The 15,433-nt window shown below is 35.9% G+C and overlaps 1 protein-coding gene across 3 annotated transcripts in view; it reads right to left on the bottom strand.

Moving 5' to 3' along the window:
• Window positions 1-14,878, bottom strand: part of LOC139145253 (membrane-associated phosphatidylinositol transfer protein 2-like) — a 97,601-nt gene extending 82,723 nt beyond the window's left edge. For 2 of the 3 annotated variants that reach the window (XM_070716284.1, XM_070716289.1), the window contains exon 1: window positions 14,728-14,878. The gene's annotated coding sequence lies outside the window, so the exon portion shown is untranslated. The remainder of the gene's footprint in view (window positions 1-14,727) is intronic. The other variant, XM_070716285.1, reaches the window with a different exon arrangement.
• Window positions 14,879-15,433: the final 555 nt, after the last annotated feature.

Here is a 15,433-nt window from a genome sequence, read left to right as displayed (position 1 = left end):
TATCAGCAAACAATACCACACCAATTATATTAACACACAACATTAAATTAAATATTGTAATTTTAGGATACAGGTGGTATGGCATCTAGAATATGTAGTAATGAACCCTGACAATCAACACATGACAAAACAAACAGCTGTTACGCATGGCAGCAAACCCCAACCAGTGCAACAAAGATACTGTCTAGCTGCATTTATATTCATATTTATATTGTCGTGGAAACAAACAGTCACACTGCAGAATTTCAAATGCCATCGTTGCTCGCAAAACTTTCCAAGCATTGTAACTGTAACAAGGTTCAAATTTACAAATAATGGACAAAGTTTTGAAAGTATATTCACACCATGTGACATGTCTGAACACCTTGGAACTTTAGACTGAAAAATGTATACCTGAAGCAGAAACAGCAGATCACTAGTACTTGGACTGGCTGCAATGCACACAAATGAGAGATTATCAGCATGGGGTGAGAGTTACTGGTATCTCTTTGGGGTGTTTAACTACACCAGTTAAAAGTCTATTACATGTACAAGCAGAATGCGCCCCAGGCAGAGTTTTCTCGGACACTTCAATGTTTACAATCCTCTTCTGGACTGCAACTTATGTGTACTAATTTTGAAGCAAGTGGAGTAGATAAACCTTTCACTATCTTGCTCTTTGTGAAAAATCAGAAATTGAATTTTTTGCCATAGTTCACACAGGGTATACCAGCCATTTTGAATTTCAATGTCCGTAAATTTTAGGTCATTTGTTTTTTCTTATTTTGCTTTTGCACAACATAACCCTTGATTATCATTATTGATTATGAAAATGAACAGTTTACATTTGAGAAAATGTTTCAAATTTTCCTTTTCAAGGCACACAATCGATTTGGTATGTCCGTACCGTACATTCTAACATTATTACCATTGATCAAACCATGAAAGACTCCCTTCTTTCATCTTAATTATTATAAAAGATGTCTTGCATCATGATAAGGTATATTTTAGAATACTCATTTTCTAAAATAATCAATTTCTATGAGAAGATTGTTTGATGTTTGACTCCAAATATTGTGGCTGAAGTGTTTCATAGTTGTAACATTTACAGTGCAGGCCTGCATTTGAGATCCAGGGGTGTCTCTGCAGAGCTGTACAAAACGATGCGTGTCACTCCAAACCACATGATGGGCTATGGGGCTTTTATTGTGTACATTCAATTTCATCCCATGTCAATATTCAGTGTTTCAAGTCTACCATGATAGAAAACAGTAAAATTTACTGGTAACCAAAATTTGGGAGTCAAATGGTTAAATACTGAATATAAATTGTGCAGTCGATAATTAACACCGCCAATTTTTGTGGTTCTGAATGAAGATGCCTGTATGGACACATGAATGGACGTGTGAACAGCAGTGTTGAGCCATTTACATTACATTATCCAAGTCCCCAAGATACCTTTCAAGTATTATCTGTTGGAGAAGGCAAGACAGAGAGACTTTCCAGATAACTTCCCACCGCATTTAGGGGCCGTCGATAATAAAAGCTGACGCACGACGAACGTAATTCTTTCGTTTAGGGGGGAGGGGGTAAAAGCTCATTTCGTTTTGTGTGCGTCAAAATCGCATAAGGGTTTTCTATTGTTTTCTAAGTGCGATTTTACAGCGAGAACGCTAAACTACCTTCGCGTTCATCGAGAACAGAATGACCACAAAATACGGAGACAGAAAAGACAACGAAAAGACACGAATGTGAAATAAAAACTTGTATTCTTTTTCAACGTGAGACATGTACGTGAAACATTTTACTACGTGCCAAATACATTAAAATGTTCTGTCTTAAATAGTGAAACGTGTAAAGTGGAGGTTTATTAATTAATGTGTCCTTCCGGTATTTTTTCATGGGCGTGCGGATCAGAGGTGCGTGTGGGTTTGTCAGAAATGGCATCATAATACAAAATTGATTTCGCATAAGAACTTTCGTTTTGAGGGGGGAGGGAGGGGGTTTCAAGTAAAACGAAAGAATTACGTTTCTTGTGCGTCAGCTTTTATTATCGACGGCCCCTTATGAAATTCACATTGCTAACAAAGGTGGTGACTCTAGAGCCCACATTCAGAGTTGGCACAATTACAAGTTATTCCTTCAGCACCAGGCATGAAATGTGTCAAATTAATTTCATTTAGAACAAGAATTTTTCAGTACAAGGCATGACCACATAGCAGATCACTCAATTGGACTTACAAAAGTGATACTATACCATATGTTTACAGCATGGCATGGAAGGGAATTACATATACGACACAATCACATTTATGAAATTTCAAAAGTAATGTATGATTGAAAAATTTCTGTAATCTTCAACATAAAACACCTTACAGGCAACTTACATTTACAATCACTCTCATACTGACTGACTGACAGAATGATCTAAACAATTATGATTTCACAATATTCTACTTGTTTGTGCAAACCTGAAATGTGATTCTCTGTAGAACATTCTTTGGTGGATCCATATTGATTGTTTACAAAAAATAGCTAATTATGCATGTAGATGACAAACATGAGCTTTATAAGGTTTGAAAGATATCACATATGCAGATACAGGGCTATTGTCCACATCTTAGAAAAGACAGATTAGTTGCAATTTGCATAACAATATGAAATTTGCATATCCTGTGTTGTGAAAATATATTCTTTTGCGCAACTTCTTACCCTACAAAAGGATTGTTAGTGTAAAATGAGGGGTTACCCTCCCCTCAAAATCCCCTTGTAGAGAATCCAAGACACAATAATAGTAACAAATGTTTGAAAAGCAAAAAAGTTGACTGTGCAAATCTCTGAGGACAAGCCTAGTCCCAATTATCGCTGGGCCATTACTCTTTATTTGTACGCATAATGATTGCGGATATTAAAACTATCTTGTCATCAGACTGAGAAGAGAGACTTAAACTTTTGCTGAAAACTTTGCTCAAGGAATCTTTTATCTATATTTTTTCAAAGTAAATAAAAAAATCAGGTGCCACACTGCAAATTTTAAAAGGTACTAAAAAAACAAATGACGTAAAAATTTACTGGTATTTGAAATTTAAAATGGCCGCTATCCCTAAGTTAACTTATGGTGAAAAATTATATTTTCAATTTTAACAATGAATGGTTTATTTATTTACTCTATAAGCTTAATCAAAGGTGGACACTATGTGACAAAAGGAATTCATCAGAAACATGATGTACAAGTTAATTATGCAAATGACTGTTAATTATTAAGACCACACCCACCAAAATCTAATAAGATCTAGATCCCCCCATGATAATACTATGTACAAAATTGCATGTCATTCTGACTAATGGTTTTTAAGTTATGATGGACCAAATCTATCTACAGACAGACAGACAGACACGGACATATAGAGGGACAGACAGACAGACAGACATTGTGGTGACATTTCACACCGGTTGGGTCTCTGGCCAACGATGTCCAAAACTGAGTCAACGCCAGTAGCATACCAGTAAAGTAGCTGAACGAATTTCAGAGACCATGTAGCAATCCCCATGGCATATTACCTTAATCAAATTGGCCTGCATGACAATTAATATGCACAAAAGAACACCACGGTATCAATTATTTTTTCTCATATATATGAAAATTAGTTCCATTTCACATTCTTTACCACATCATCAATACTGCTCATTATCTTTTTATTTGGTGGCAACCAAGACACGTGATACCTGGTTCTCATTATAGCTAATTATAGCTGTGCCAAGCTACAGGCAGGTTGATTGGAATAGCATGTATATACATACACCTTAGTTTTTTATGGAAATTCTAAGATAAATAATGGAGGTATCACTATCCGGAAGTGTATTTTGCTTTTCACTGAAATTAAACAAAAAAGCGTATCTGGGCAAAACTGTAAAACACTGGTTCCAAGAAAAGATTTATTTCAACTCAACATTTTCCAAAGGATGTGTCTGTTACTTCCTCACTATAAGATGCACCCAAAGAACAAGTGACTACTACCATGGGAAAAATCTTGCCCAGTTATCTTCAGGTATATTATAAATGAAAGCTTAAAACAAGCAACTTTCAAAATTTGGCAGTGTCTGAAGACTAAAAATTTTGTTCAAACAAAATTGCTACCAATACTAGGATATGAATGACAAAGGTTAAATTCAGGATTCACTATTTATTCTAAAAATGAGTAGCTATTTCAGATGTATGCACATAAATGTATACCCACTACGAGAACAGACCCTCTATTTTTGACATAAGTAAGATATATAACTCTTGTGTCAACACATCCACATGTATGCACTTTCAAACAATACAGTCCGTATCACTGTGTGGATATTGCAAATTGGAGTACAATGCGTTTTCCATGGAAATATTACCCCCATATGTTGCTCAGACATCAAACAATTCTTTGCAGACAAAAATTTAAAATTGAGTTCTGTTTGCTTTTGAGAGTTTGTCAAGCAGAGAAAAGCAACTGACGGATGGTTTAAAAAACATGGACTAGAAATACAAGACAGGTGTTCTTGGGAGTCCTTTTACTCTTTAGAGCCCCCTAAGCTGCAACATTTTATAACCAAATTGATAATGTCAGAAGGCTATGTTGTCTAATTACGCCGACTCAGAGTACAAACCTTGACCTTTGGAAAATGTAATGACACACATCTTAACTTTTTATTTTCGGTTGCATTCCATCATAATGCAAATACTATGGACATCTCCCATGACCTGCGTGGTATGAATGCTACACACCACACTGGGAATGACATGAAAACAGTATTATGCTCTTTCGAAATTTACTGGGAAATTATTTGGCAAACCCAGGGGGGGCTGTTGTTGGAGAATAACTATTAAACATTGGAAGATGATTTCAAGGAAAAACTCCTGGCAGGACTGGTAAAGCTATATACCGGTATATTCGATGAGGGATGATAATATTCTTTGAATCCATGATGATATATGGCACAAAAACACAACAGACAAAGAACAATGAGTATATGAAGAATGCGCTGAAAAATTTGATAAACAGCAAATTGCGAGAACAGCAAAATAATTTTTACAAAAAATTTTGATATCTACCTTGTTTTAATCTACAAAACATCTGTACAGGCCTAGGTCGATGAAAGTTAAAAGAATTATTTTATGAAATAATTGTTGTAGATGTTGAAAGATTGATACAGCAATTCAAGAACAGTATTAACTATTTTAGCTCTCTAATGCTACATTTTATTGTCCTGGCGAATGAAACACATGTACAAGGCTGCTGCAGTGCAATAGTTGATGAACTTTTAATTTTCTATATTGAGTGACAAAAGTCAAATGTTTGGTGAAATAGGACTGGTCTGTTTCTCTCCTTCAAATTGTCTTACTATACGGCATTGCACATGTGACATAGACCTTTTCAAAAATATCCCACAATGCATTGCTGTGCCTGTATCAAACACTGTATGGTATACACACCGCAAACAACAAAAACATGCTGATATTATGTTGTACAACGGATTGTTATACAAAAATGACACAAATTGCGATGCCAAAAAATGTCTCCTGTATTTTGTAACCATCGGCGATGAAAATAAAGGGCAGGGTGTACCCTGCCATAGTGTTCTATGAGTAACATACCCTGCGTGTACCCTACGGCTAAAAAGTTCTGTGGGTAAAATACTCTTTGTGTACTCCGGCGTGCACTGCATCATGGAACTTGTAAAAGAACTATTGGCTATGGCCGACAGATATTTGAACAACTTTTGTGTTTTCGCACGTGTATGTCGATTGCAACTTCTGCTTGTTGTCAAATTCTTTCACATTTGTATTCCATAGTTTTCAATGGTAACACGGTGATAATTACAAAGTACAAATTTTTGCCTATCCTGCTAGCGTTAATGCCAGAAAGTCTCTCCAAACATTTTCAGACAAATATTTATTTTTATCTATTAATGATGGAGCAGTAATGTCATTAGGAATCCATCCTATTAAACTGATATCAAGACCGTAACACGCAGAGCAAACTTAACCTTAATGCATTCTTTATGTGTATGGGATTGGGAAACTGTAACTATGGCAACCAGCCAAGCACACATGCCTCATATTTGTACTCGACGGTCACATCTCTCCTGAGATGGTCTATCCTAGAAATAAATCCAATTCACAACATCCTGTCAATCCTGCTGAATCCAGAAATTTTATTTTCCTGTTTTCATTCGTGTAGGTCATGGTCACTTGGAGGCATAACAAAGAGAGAAGTAATTGCCTTGAACAAATGAACTGCAGTGGATTTGATTATCACGATCAAGTTCACTGGTAGATAGCTTCTGCATGACGGAGTCTGTTTGCTGGCTCTGGTGCCATTTCAAAATATTTGCCATAGTCATTTGTGGGTAAATTCATTAAAATAGTCGTGTCGGGCTTAATATGCATTCAATGCATCAATAACCACTACAGAATGTATGGTGTCAATTTGGCCATTGTATTAAAGCAATGACGTTCCACAACCATGGTTCCATGGAGAAATAGTCATAACACATTCCTGTACTAAGACATTTCCGTATGATCATATGAGTGACTGAACAATTGGCTTGTACTAATTTTATATCTGTTGATCAGCTAAATCATATCTCTACATCAAAATTTCCTTTATGATATCCTAGAAACTGCTCAGCGTGTCAGTTCACATTTTTTCCCATGTAGTCCTGGACACAGACTCCTGATGTCTACAATTCAGGGGATTCTATGCTTCACCAAGAATGACAGAATGTCTTTAATTAATATTGGCACTGCATGTCAGGATCATAAACATGGCGTGAGTATGTTTTTGACAACAAGCGAATCTGTTTGCACAAGTTCAGTAGTTGTGCATTCTCCTTCTTAATATTTTAAGAAGTGCCTTTTTTTTAAATGTCTGATACCAAATCCACATTAACACTTTGTACTTGTTGTAAAGAATAAACTTGAAATCACCGAAACCCAAGCATGATAAAATCACAACTGAAAAAATAGTGTCAATGACACTGTCCTCCCATTTTGCAGCGATACTTACTACTAGTACACACATGACATTGCATTCTTACAGGTTGACTAAGAAAATTCCATTGCAAGTCCAAATTAATCTTATACCCCAGCAATATGAAATGCTCCATCTCATAATGATTTTACACATCTGACAGAAAACAACTCTAGGATCAAGACTATCATGTTTTACAGCAATCCAACAAATACTATGGGAGAAAATGATTTTTTGACAAAAAATGGGAAAATTGCCCATAAATACAAATATGCAAATTTCACCACAATTTGAACAAATCTGACAAAGGTCAACCCTAGGATCATACATACAAGTTTTCAAGGCAATGGGATGAGTGCTTTACGAAAAGATTTTTTGACAAAAAACAGGAAAATCGCCCAAAAAATACAACTTTCAAAATTTCACCACAATTTGAAGAAATGTAACTTAAGTCACTATAAAGAGCCTGCATACCAAGTTTCAACCAAATCTGGCCAGTGGTTACAAAGTTTTAGCAATTTGCAGGATTTTTCCTTTTTTAACCTTCATTTGCATATTTTTGACTTTGACATGTTTATTTCAACAAATTCACATCTCCACCCCTCGATGCACCTGTCCACCAAATACTAAAATGGGAGGTGCTGTGATTTAGGAGTTTTAACGTGACAGACATACATCCGCACATAATAACTAACATACATACATACATGTACATACATACATACATACATACATACATACATACATACATACATACATACATACAGACCATAGACCCTCCAAAAAATGCGGGTCTACAGACAGACAGACAGACAAACAGATAGACATGCATACATGCATACATTTATTTTTACGGCTTTTAACCTCCAACAGCCAACCAACTTGTCAATATTAGCTTGATCAACTTGATACTACAGCTTATAATAATATAAATGAGAGTTAATTACATTCTAATTAAAGTAAACAAGACTTGCTTATCAACATTTACGTCATAAAAAAACAGCATATCTGTCTGGTTATAAAGAATCTTCAGCTGGTTATCTTTATCAGTATTTCATCCTATTAACCAAGCACATTTTAACTTTCAAATTAACATTGCAAGTAAGTTCTGTTGAATAAGTTGAGCCTGTAGGTACTCAGAGAAAGCACACAGAAGAGACAAATGTTTGCAACTTAAGAAGTTCAAGGTCATCAAAAGCATTATAAGGAATCATGAACACTTTCATTGCACTGTTTACATAGATTGCATAATTGCTATAAATAGCACATGAGGAATCTTACAGCCCAGCTTTACCATAAAACCCTATCACTTTGACCACTCTTTTAATTGACCACTCTATTTTTTTCCTCAAAAAGTAATTTTATTTTATCCTTACCAAGTCAACCATAAAAAATGGAAATTAGAACTTTCTCTATCTCTATTTATTTGACCAACCTATCATGACAAACTATTATGAGCAATTTATTTTAGATAACATACAGAGCACAATATATGACGGTTCAGAATATGTCAAAGTTGGATTCAGGAAAGTTGCCTTTACATGTTTTAATCCTCCAAGATGGTAAGCATTTCACCATGAACTGTCAAAAAAGTTGAACATTCTAATAATGCTACACTAAAATTATTTTGGCTTTGTTGATATCCTCATTAATTCAATTATTTAAAATTATATTATTTTTTTCTGGGTAATTGATAGGGTTTATACAGTACAAGAGTTACATACAATGTTAGTCAAATTCAGTTAAAACATCAATTACAGTCTAACATTGCATCATTCCTATAAATAGCACCTCAGCCTGGAACAGCGCAATCATAATCTGCTCATTCACACAGGCAGTACTTGACTTTGAATGAATGACCTACTACATTTCACCTATGTACCAAATTTGGTAGTATGACAAAAAGTACCACAAAATTTGCAAATTTCAGCTTGAGTTCACAGAGTCATCTTCAGGTCACTCCTAGGAACCTGCACACCCAATTAGAAAGTAATGGCATACACAGTTTCAAAGAAGATTTTTTTTACCAAAAATGGCAAAAATTGCCCAAAAATACAATATGCAAATTGTGCCATAATTTTGATGAATTCTATTTTGAGTTTTCACAAGGTACCTGCACGCCAAATTTTAAAGCGATCCAACCATCAATTTAAGAGGAAAAGATTTATTACTAAAATGGCAAAAAAAAGAAAAAAAATCATTAAAAATAGAAAGCATCAAATATTGACATCAAATCTATATGTTTAAATGAGTTGGGCCCAAGGTACCTAAAACCCAAATATGACAATGATCAGATGAGTAGTTCCTGAGTTATTGATTTTTGACCATTTTCGCTTTTTTTCTACCTCATTAGCATATCTATGGGCCTAAAAAGTTATTTTAACAACGGCACATCTACATCATATATGGCATCACTACACCAAAAATCAGCTCAATATGTGCAGCGGTTTTTGAGTTTTTGCGTTGGACGGACAGACATCCATACATACATACATACATACATACATACATACAGACAGACATCTCACATAGAGACTTTTTTCAACCATATAACCTCCCAATTGCCATATATGTATGGCAAATGGGAGGTAAAAATTTGTCTTAACCACGGCAAAACTGCAGTCACTTTAAAATGCACAGCAGTGAACTTTGGCATTTGAGCTCTACTTTTGTCCTCTTTGAAAAAAAAATGGCCGCATAACATTGAATTTCTGTAGCTTAAAACAGTGGCTTAAACACACAAAGATTTTACATCCGTCACTGCATACATGTGGAAGCAACCAATTAAGGAAAGGTAATAAGGTGAACCTGCAAATTGCCCCTAAATGACAGCCTGTAATCAGTCAAACTTACAATTCATCATTTTATACTTCTGCCTAAAGTGGGTATTGAAAAACAAGAAATCCTGACTTGATGCTTCATCTTTTCATCCCCATTCCACATGCACAGGTCCAGTTTTGCCACAGAAGACAATAGGGTCGTACCAATATCCACTGGCAAAAGGACTATGCAACTAACCCTTCACCAGCACAAAATGGTTTGATCCTACTGTTTCTAGCGGCATGCCAGGATCTAGGTAAGAAGAAACGTGGTTGAAAAGATCCGCATCTCACACTCAGCGGGAGAGGATTTAACATTCCAGAGCAATGGAAAATACTAGAATGGGAAAAACTGCACAATCATAGGATTACCGTTAATTTTTGACAAGCCTTAGTAAACATAGAGTTTATTGTATATACAGCCCTATAGGATGGTTGAAAACATGTTTGCATCGATGCACTACTTCAAAAAAAAATCCTTTGTCAAGGGACACAGCAAATTCCAAATGAATAGAATATCATAGTGAAAGCTACTTTGACAGTGTACGACAAAAATTCATGGAATAACTGTTTCACGACGTTGATATTCGGACAACAGTCACAGGGTAGCGTCAGAGACAAAGAACAAGAATTTCTTACAGCACCTAATCTATACATTGTCCGGCATGACCAAAGAAATTCCCTGGAAAGACAAACATTGCAACAAAACAAAGTGGAAAACATACATGTACCGCAATTATACGGTGTCGCTCAAATTTGATCAGAATTGGTATATACCTGTATGGTTACCAAAGATCAACAATAAATATTGTTTCTATCTGTTCAGTGCAGGAAAATTCTACGTTGATGTTATGACAATGATTTCTGCACAGTACAACCAGAAAAACAACAAGAAATATTTCAACCAGAAAAAAAGATTGACAAAAGTAAATAAGGTCTGAAACTTTAGGTACTGGATGTCAACTTTAGGAACATGCACAGCACTACAGCTAGCCCCTCTTAGTTTGAGCATAGACAGTCTTCCCCCCCCCCCCCCCCCCCCCTCTACTGTCTATGGTTTGAGCAGGTCTGTTAATATGTAACAGTTCATAAACAATGACAGGAAATGACTCAAGCCTGTTTCAGTCACTGGCATGCCATCATTCCTGCACATTTGCAGGATTTCCCTTTTTCTTACCTCATTTGCACATTTTTGACACTGACATGTTCATTTGAACAAATTCACATCTCAACCCCTGCATCTACCTGTACACCAAATACTGAGATTGTAGCTTTGGTGGTATGGGTGCCATTGTGTGTGACGGACATACATCCGCACATGCATACCCACAAACATACAGACATACAGACGCCACCGACTCATCATATAAGCTCTTTTTGGTATTTATATACAAAACCAAATATGAGCTAAAAACCGACTTGAATCGCATCAGATGTAATCCACTTCTTTTAATAACTTATTTTCACTATCATGTTTGGTAAATGATATGCAAATTCAATGAATTTCATCATTTTATGGAATAATATCACCTTCAAAACACATGCCATTTTCATGTTAATAGAATAAAAAAAAATAAAATTGATTCGTATTCACATGCAATTTTTAATGAATACTGAATGAGTTAGTCATGGTCTTACAAGCCCCTTACCAATTCTTTGTAATAATAATATATATATATATATATATATATATATATATATATATATATATATATATATATATATATATATATATATATATATATATATTATATATATATATATATATATATATAATGTAATATTGTTTGATTGCTGACTTCCAAATAACATTGATCAGTTCACACAGTACATGACAGTAAATGATGAGTCTGATACAGATACATGTAATTCTGACCCAAACTTTCATAAATTACTGATAAGCCACAGAGCTGTCCACGACCTGCTGTAATTTCATGAGAGCATATCAGATAAGGTGTTTCATAATCACACATAATTGCATTGCCTGATGAAGATTATATCTTATATCAGAGATCAAAAGGGTTGATAAGAAAGTTTATGGATTGCCAACCATGGTTGAAAAGACCTGATTCCACATTATGAACGTTAGAGTTGATAAAAAATTCCATATGATTCTGGTTTTGTTAAAGGCTGCATTTTATTTCATCTTTGGCGCCCGGTATTTTGATGATAATTGAGAGAGTCTACCTGCCGAGGAAATTTCATGCTATTACGATATCAGGGAATGAATGTTGCGTTTTTTATCGGATTTCCCGTGTGGGCCAGACATCATAAATGAAAATGCTGTGAAAATGTAGATGTAAAAAAGAAGTTTGCTATCAAATTGACCAGACAACAATTATTCTATGGGGAGGAAAAATACCTAACCTGTAAACTGACTCACCAATTGTAAATTTTGATAATTTGGACAGTATTTTTCTGTTTTATCCAAAAAAGCAGGTTTAAATACCATGTGTTCAGCTGGCTATGACACCACGAGATATGTAAAGTAATATGTGATGTATCTCATTACAGTTGAAAGATGAATTCCTATCTGGATATGAAGTAAATTGTCAACAGTAAGCATGCTGTCCTCTGAACCCAAAGCTCTATCTTCCGTGCCTTACACACACTGCACTGACAAGCCAGATAGTGGCATTTCACAATGCTTTACAGAAGAGACTGTAGTCAATACAAAAAACATACAAATATTTATAAAAAAATAAAATATCAGAATTTGAACGTCTAATTTACTGGGAGTTTGCGATTTGTGAAAACATCACAGACAGGCAATTTCTAAATGGATTTGGGGAATTTTTCATCCTGTGCTCTGTCGATCTAAATCTGAAGTCAGCTGTAACAATTATTTTTCATCAGGTTTGTTCCAGCCCATAGAGTTTCCATGTTCACAGCGTGAAGACTAAATGCCTCATGATTTTAACAAACCACTTCCTGTAACAAAAATGTAGCTGCCAGTAATTTATATCGCTGAGATCACTTCCAATTTTCTCCCTTTTCGTCTTGCTTTCACCGATTTGCTTTCAGGGCTACAGCACTTTTATGAATTAATTAATAAATCAGTAGGCTACTGCAAAAACCTTGAATGAATCATTACCAATTATTCCACGATAAATCACTCTCAGTGACATCCAGAAAAGAGATTACTTCATATCAATTTTCACTGTGGTTATCAGAGCGGCCGTAGCAAACACTGTGTTGAAAGTATTATTGAAATGGAAGAATTCACTACAGAGAACACACACTCATTTGGGGATAAAACGGAACTGATTTTGAATTAGCACTATTTTCTAACCTTATCTGACCTTCGACCTTTCATACAAACATAACTTATGGACATGTTCCAAAACTGACAGTGTTTTTCACAGACTTTCACATCCCGGATAAGTTTCAAATTTCGTTCCTTCAACTTTTTATATTTTAATTTAGTGAATGTTTTTAGACTCTTTTAATTATAAAAATATATGTAATTTGCTCAGAATAAATTACAGAAATGATGGTATGAACCACTGAGATGTAGGATTCACAACAGAACTGTACCATCTTTAATGCTTCTGGGAATCTTTTGCACACAGTTTGTCCTTACACATTGGTTCAATAAAGTCAAATTTTATTACCTGGTTCTCAGATCAGCAGAAATGAACACTGTTAATCATTCAATAAAGGCAAGGTGTCATTGCCTTGGGTTTATGTTAATCTGGTCCCTGGGATCTGGTCAATGTCATTCAATACTGTGTCAAATCTTGCATTAAACTGGGTCTATACAGATATGTCCTTCTAGAGCTACGTCCAGTGATTCAGACACACATTCAAAGACTACAGGTACTATTACTATAATAATGTCTGTGAATTGGCAGGTATTAAATACACTATTAGGCCTACTGGCATACACATAACAAAACAGGGCTACAGAACTCCAATATAAAGATTTCTGCTCTGTACATATATTATGCTAACAACGTCACTTACAAAAATGCATGGATCTGTAATAAGAAAATGAGGATAAAATCTTGACAGTTACTGTCTTACATAACAACAAGGTGTGAACTTCGCTTTTTCAGACACGATTTTTTTCCCATGTTGAGAATGACGATTGTTTGAACATGGACTCGAGAAAGAAAATCGCATCTAAATTTAACCTTACAAATACATGTAATGTTTTTGTTTGTTTGGGAGATAAAATGGAAAACAACGACAAAATAAGTGACGATGGTGAAAGGTTTCTCATAGAGCAGTAAGGATTGCTTAGAATTTAACCACAGCGTTGACACTCGGAAATATCGAGTGAAACTGTCGATGAAATATGATCGAACGAAACAGTTTCGACAGTATAAATCGTCTAGATGTCGCTCAATAAAGCGCCCGATGACTGGTTTGATATGATAGGCATGTTCACGGGTACTGCCAATACCAGTGCGTCCTGTGCTAACGAGTTGTCTCAAATTTAAAAGAATTGAATGGGAGATAGGCCATACAAGGAAGCCCTAAATACATTGTATTCACACAGTTCTCAACATCATACGCGGTTTTGGTCGACATCGATACGGCATGTATTGGTGAACCCGGCGATGCGATGTCGCGCTGGAACTGTCACAAAGGCGGAAATGCAATATATACCGATGCTGTGTTGAGTATATATAATACATGGTAGTTGCTGCATTTTGTCGTCATGAACGCTAACGGCATGCTATCCGAACGTACGGGGTGTTTTCTCACGATTTTGTTGACAGAGATCCGACCATTGCCAAACAACACAAATGAATGACAACACTGTGTGTATACTGACGACCTGGAACAGTGGAGAGGTCTATGCAAAATCACGATCGAGCAACTCTTTCATTCTGAGAGCACGGCGTAAGTTTTGAACGGCACACTTTCACACAATGCCCACTCATCAAACAGGGTAGTTAAAACTGAATTACCGTTTGGCACACAAACAGCCACGGCCGGTTCTTGATTATCCGGGGAAATCTTCGTTTCTCTCTCACTCGGTATTCCGTGCCATCTTCACTTACAACGCCATTTTGAAAGTTGACGTCAATACCTTATTAGCATTTTTCGCATCTAGGAGATACCATTACTTACCGCAGGTGTGGAAATCGATTCGATACGAATCAAGGTTTCAAACAGGGTTGTTCAAATGATTGGGTCACATTTCGAAATGGAAGCTAGTGTTGCAACCTTTAACTACTTCAGGTCAATGACAGCTGGAGCCTTACTCTTATTACACCAGGTCATGGACATACATTTAAGTTCAAGTTTGCGTTGGCACGTGTGTGTCCTCAGGCCGCGGCCGCGATTAGTGCTGCATGTCTGTTCGACAAACTTTTATCAAATGAACGCCGCGCTGAGTTACTTTTTTTCATGTTTTGGTAACGATTACGGTCGGTTGGCTGCTCGCGTTTGTTTTTGATGTAGCCTATGCCTAATTGCTACGTCGTACTCCCAACCCTGACAGTTACCCTGTGCAGAGTAACATACGGTATATTCACGAAATCACGGTCCCATTTAGCCTTTCTGTAAACACGATTGGAACTAATTTGGGATAATTGGATCAAAATATTTTTCAAATTTCTCAAAAGTATTAGGTGCCCTATGGCTGAATGTTGCAATATTACAAATTACTCA

The sequence above is a fragment of the Ptychodera flava genome, chromosome 12 (assembly GCF_041260155.1).
Source record: "Ptychodera flava strain L36383 chromosome 12, AS_Pfla_20210202, whole genome shotgun sequence".
NCBI classification, from domain to species: Eukaryota; Metazoa; Hemichordata; class Enteropneusta; family Ptychoderidae; genus Ptychodera; species Ptychodera flava.
The sequence above is the reverse complement of the archived record's forward strand: the minus strand, read 5'-3'. Positions and strand labels throughout refer to the sequence as shown.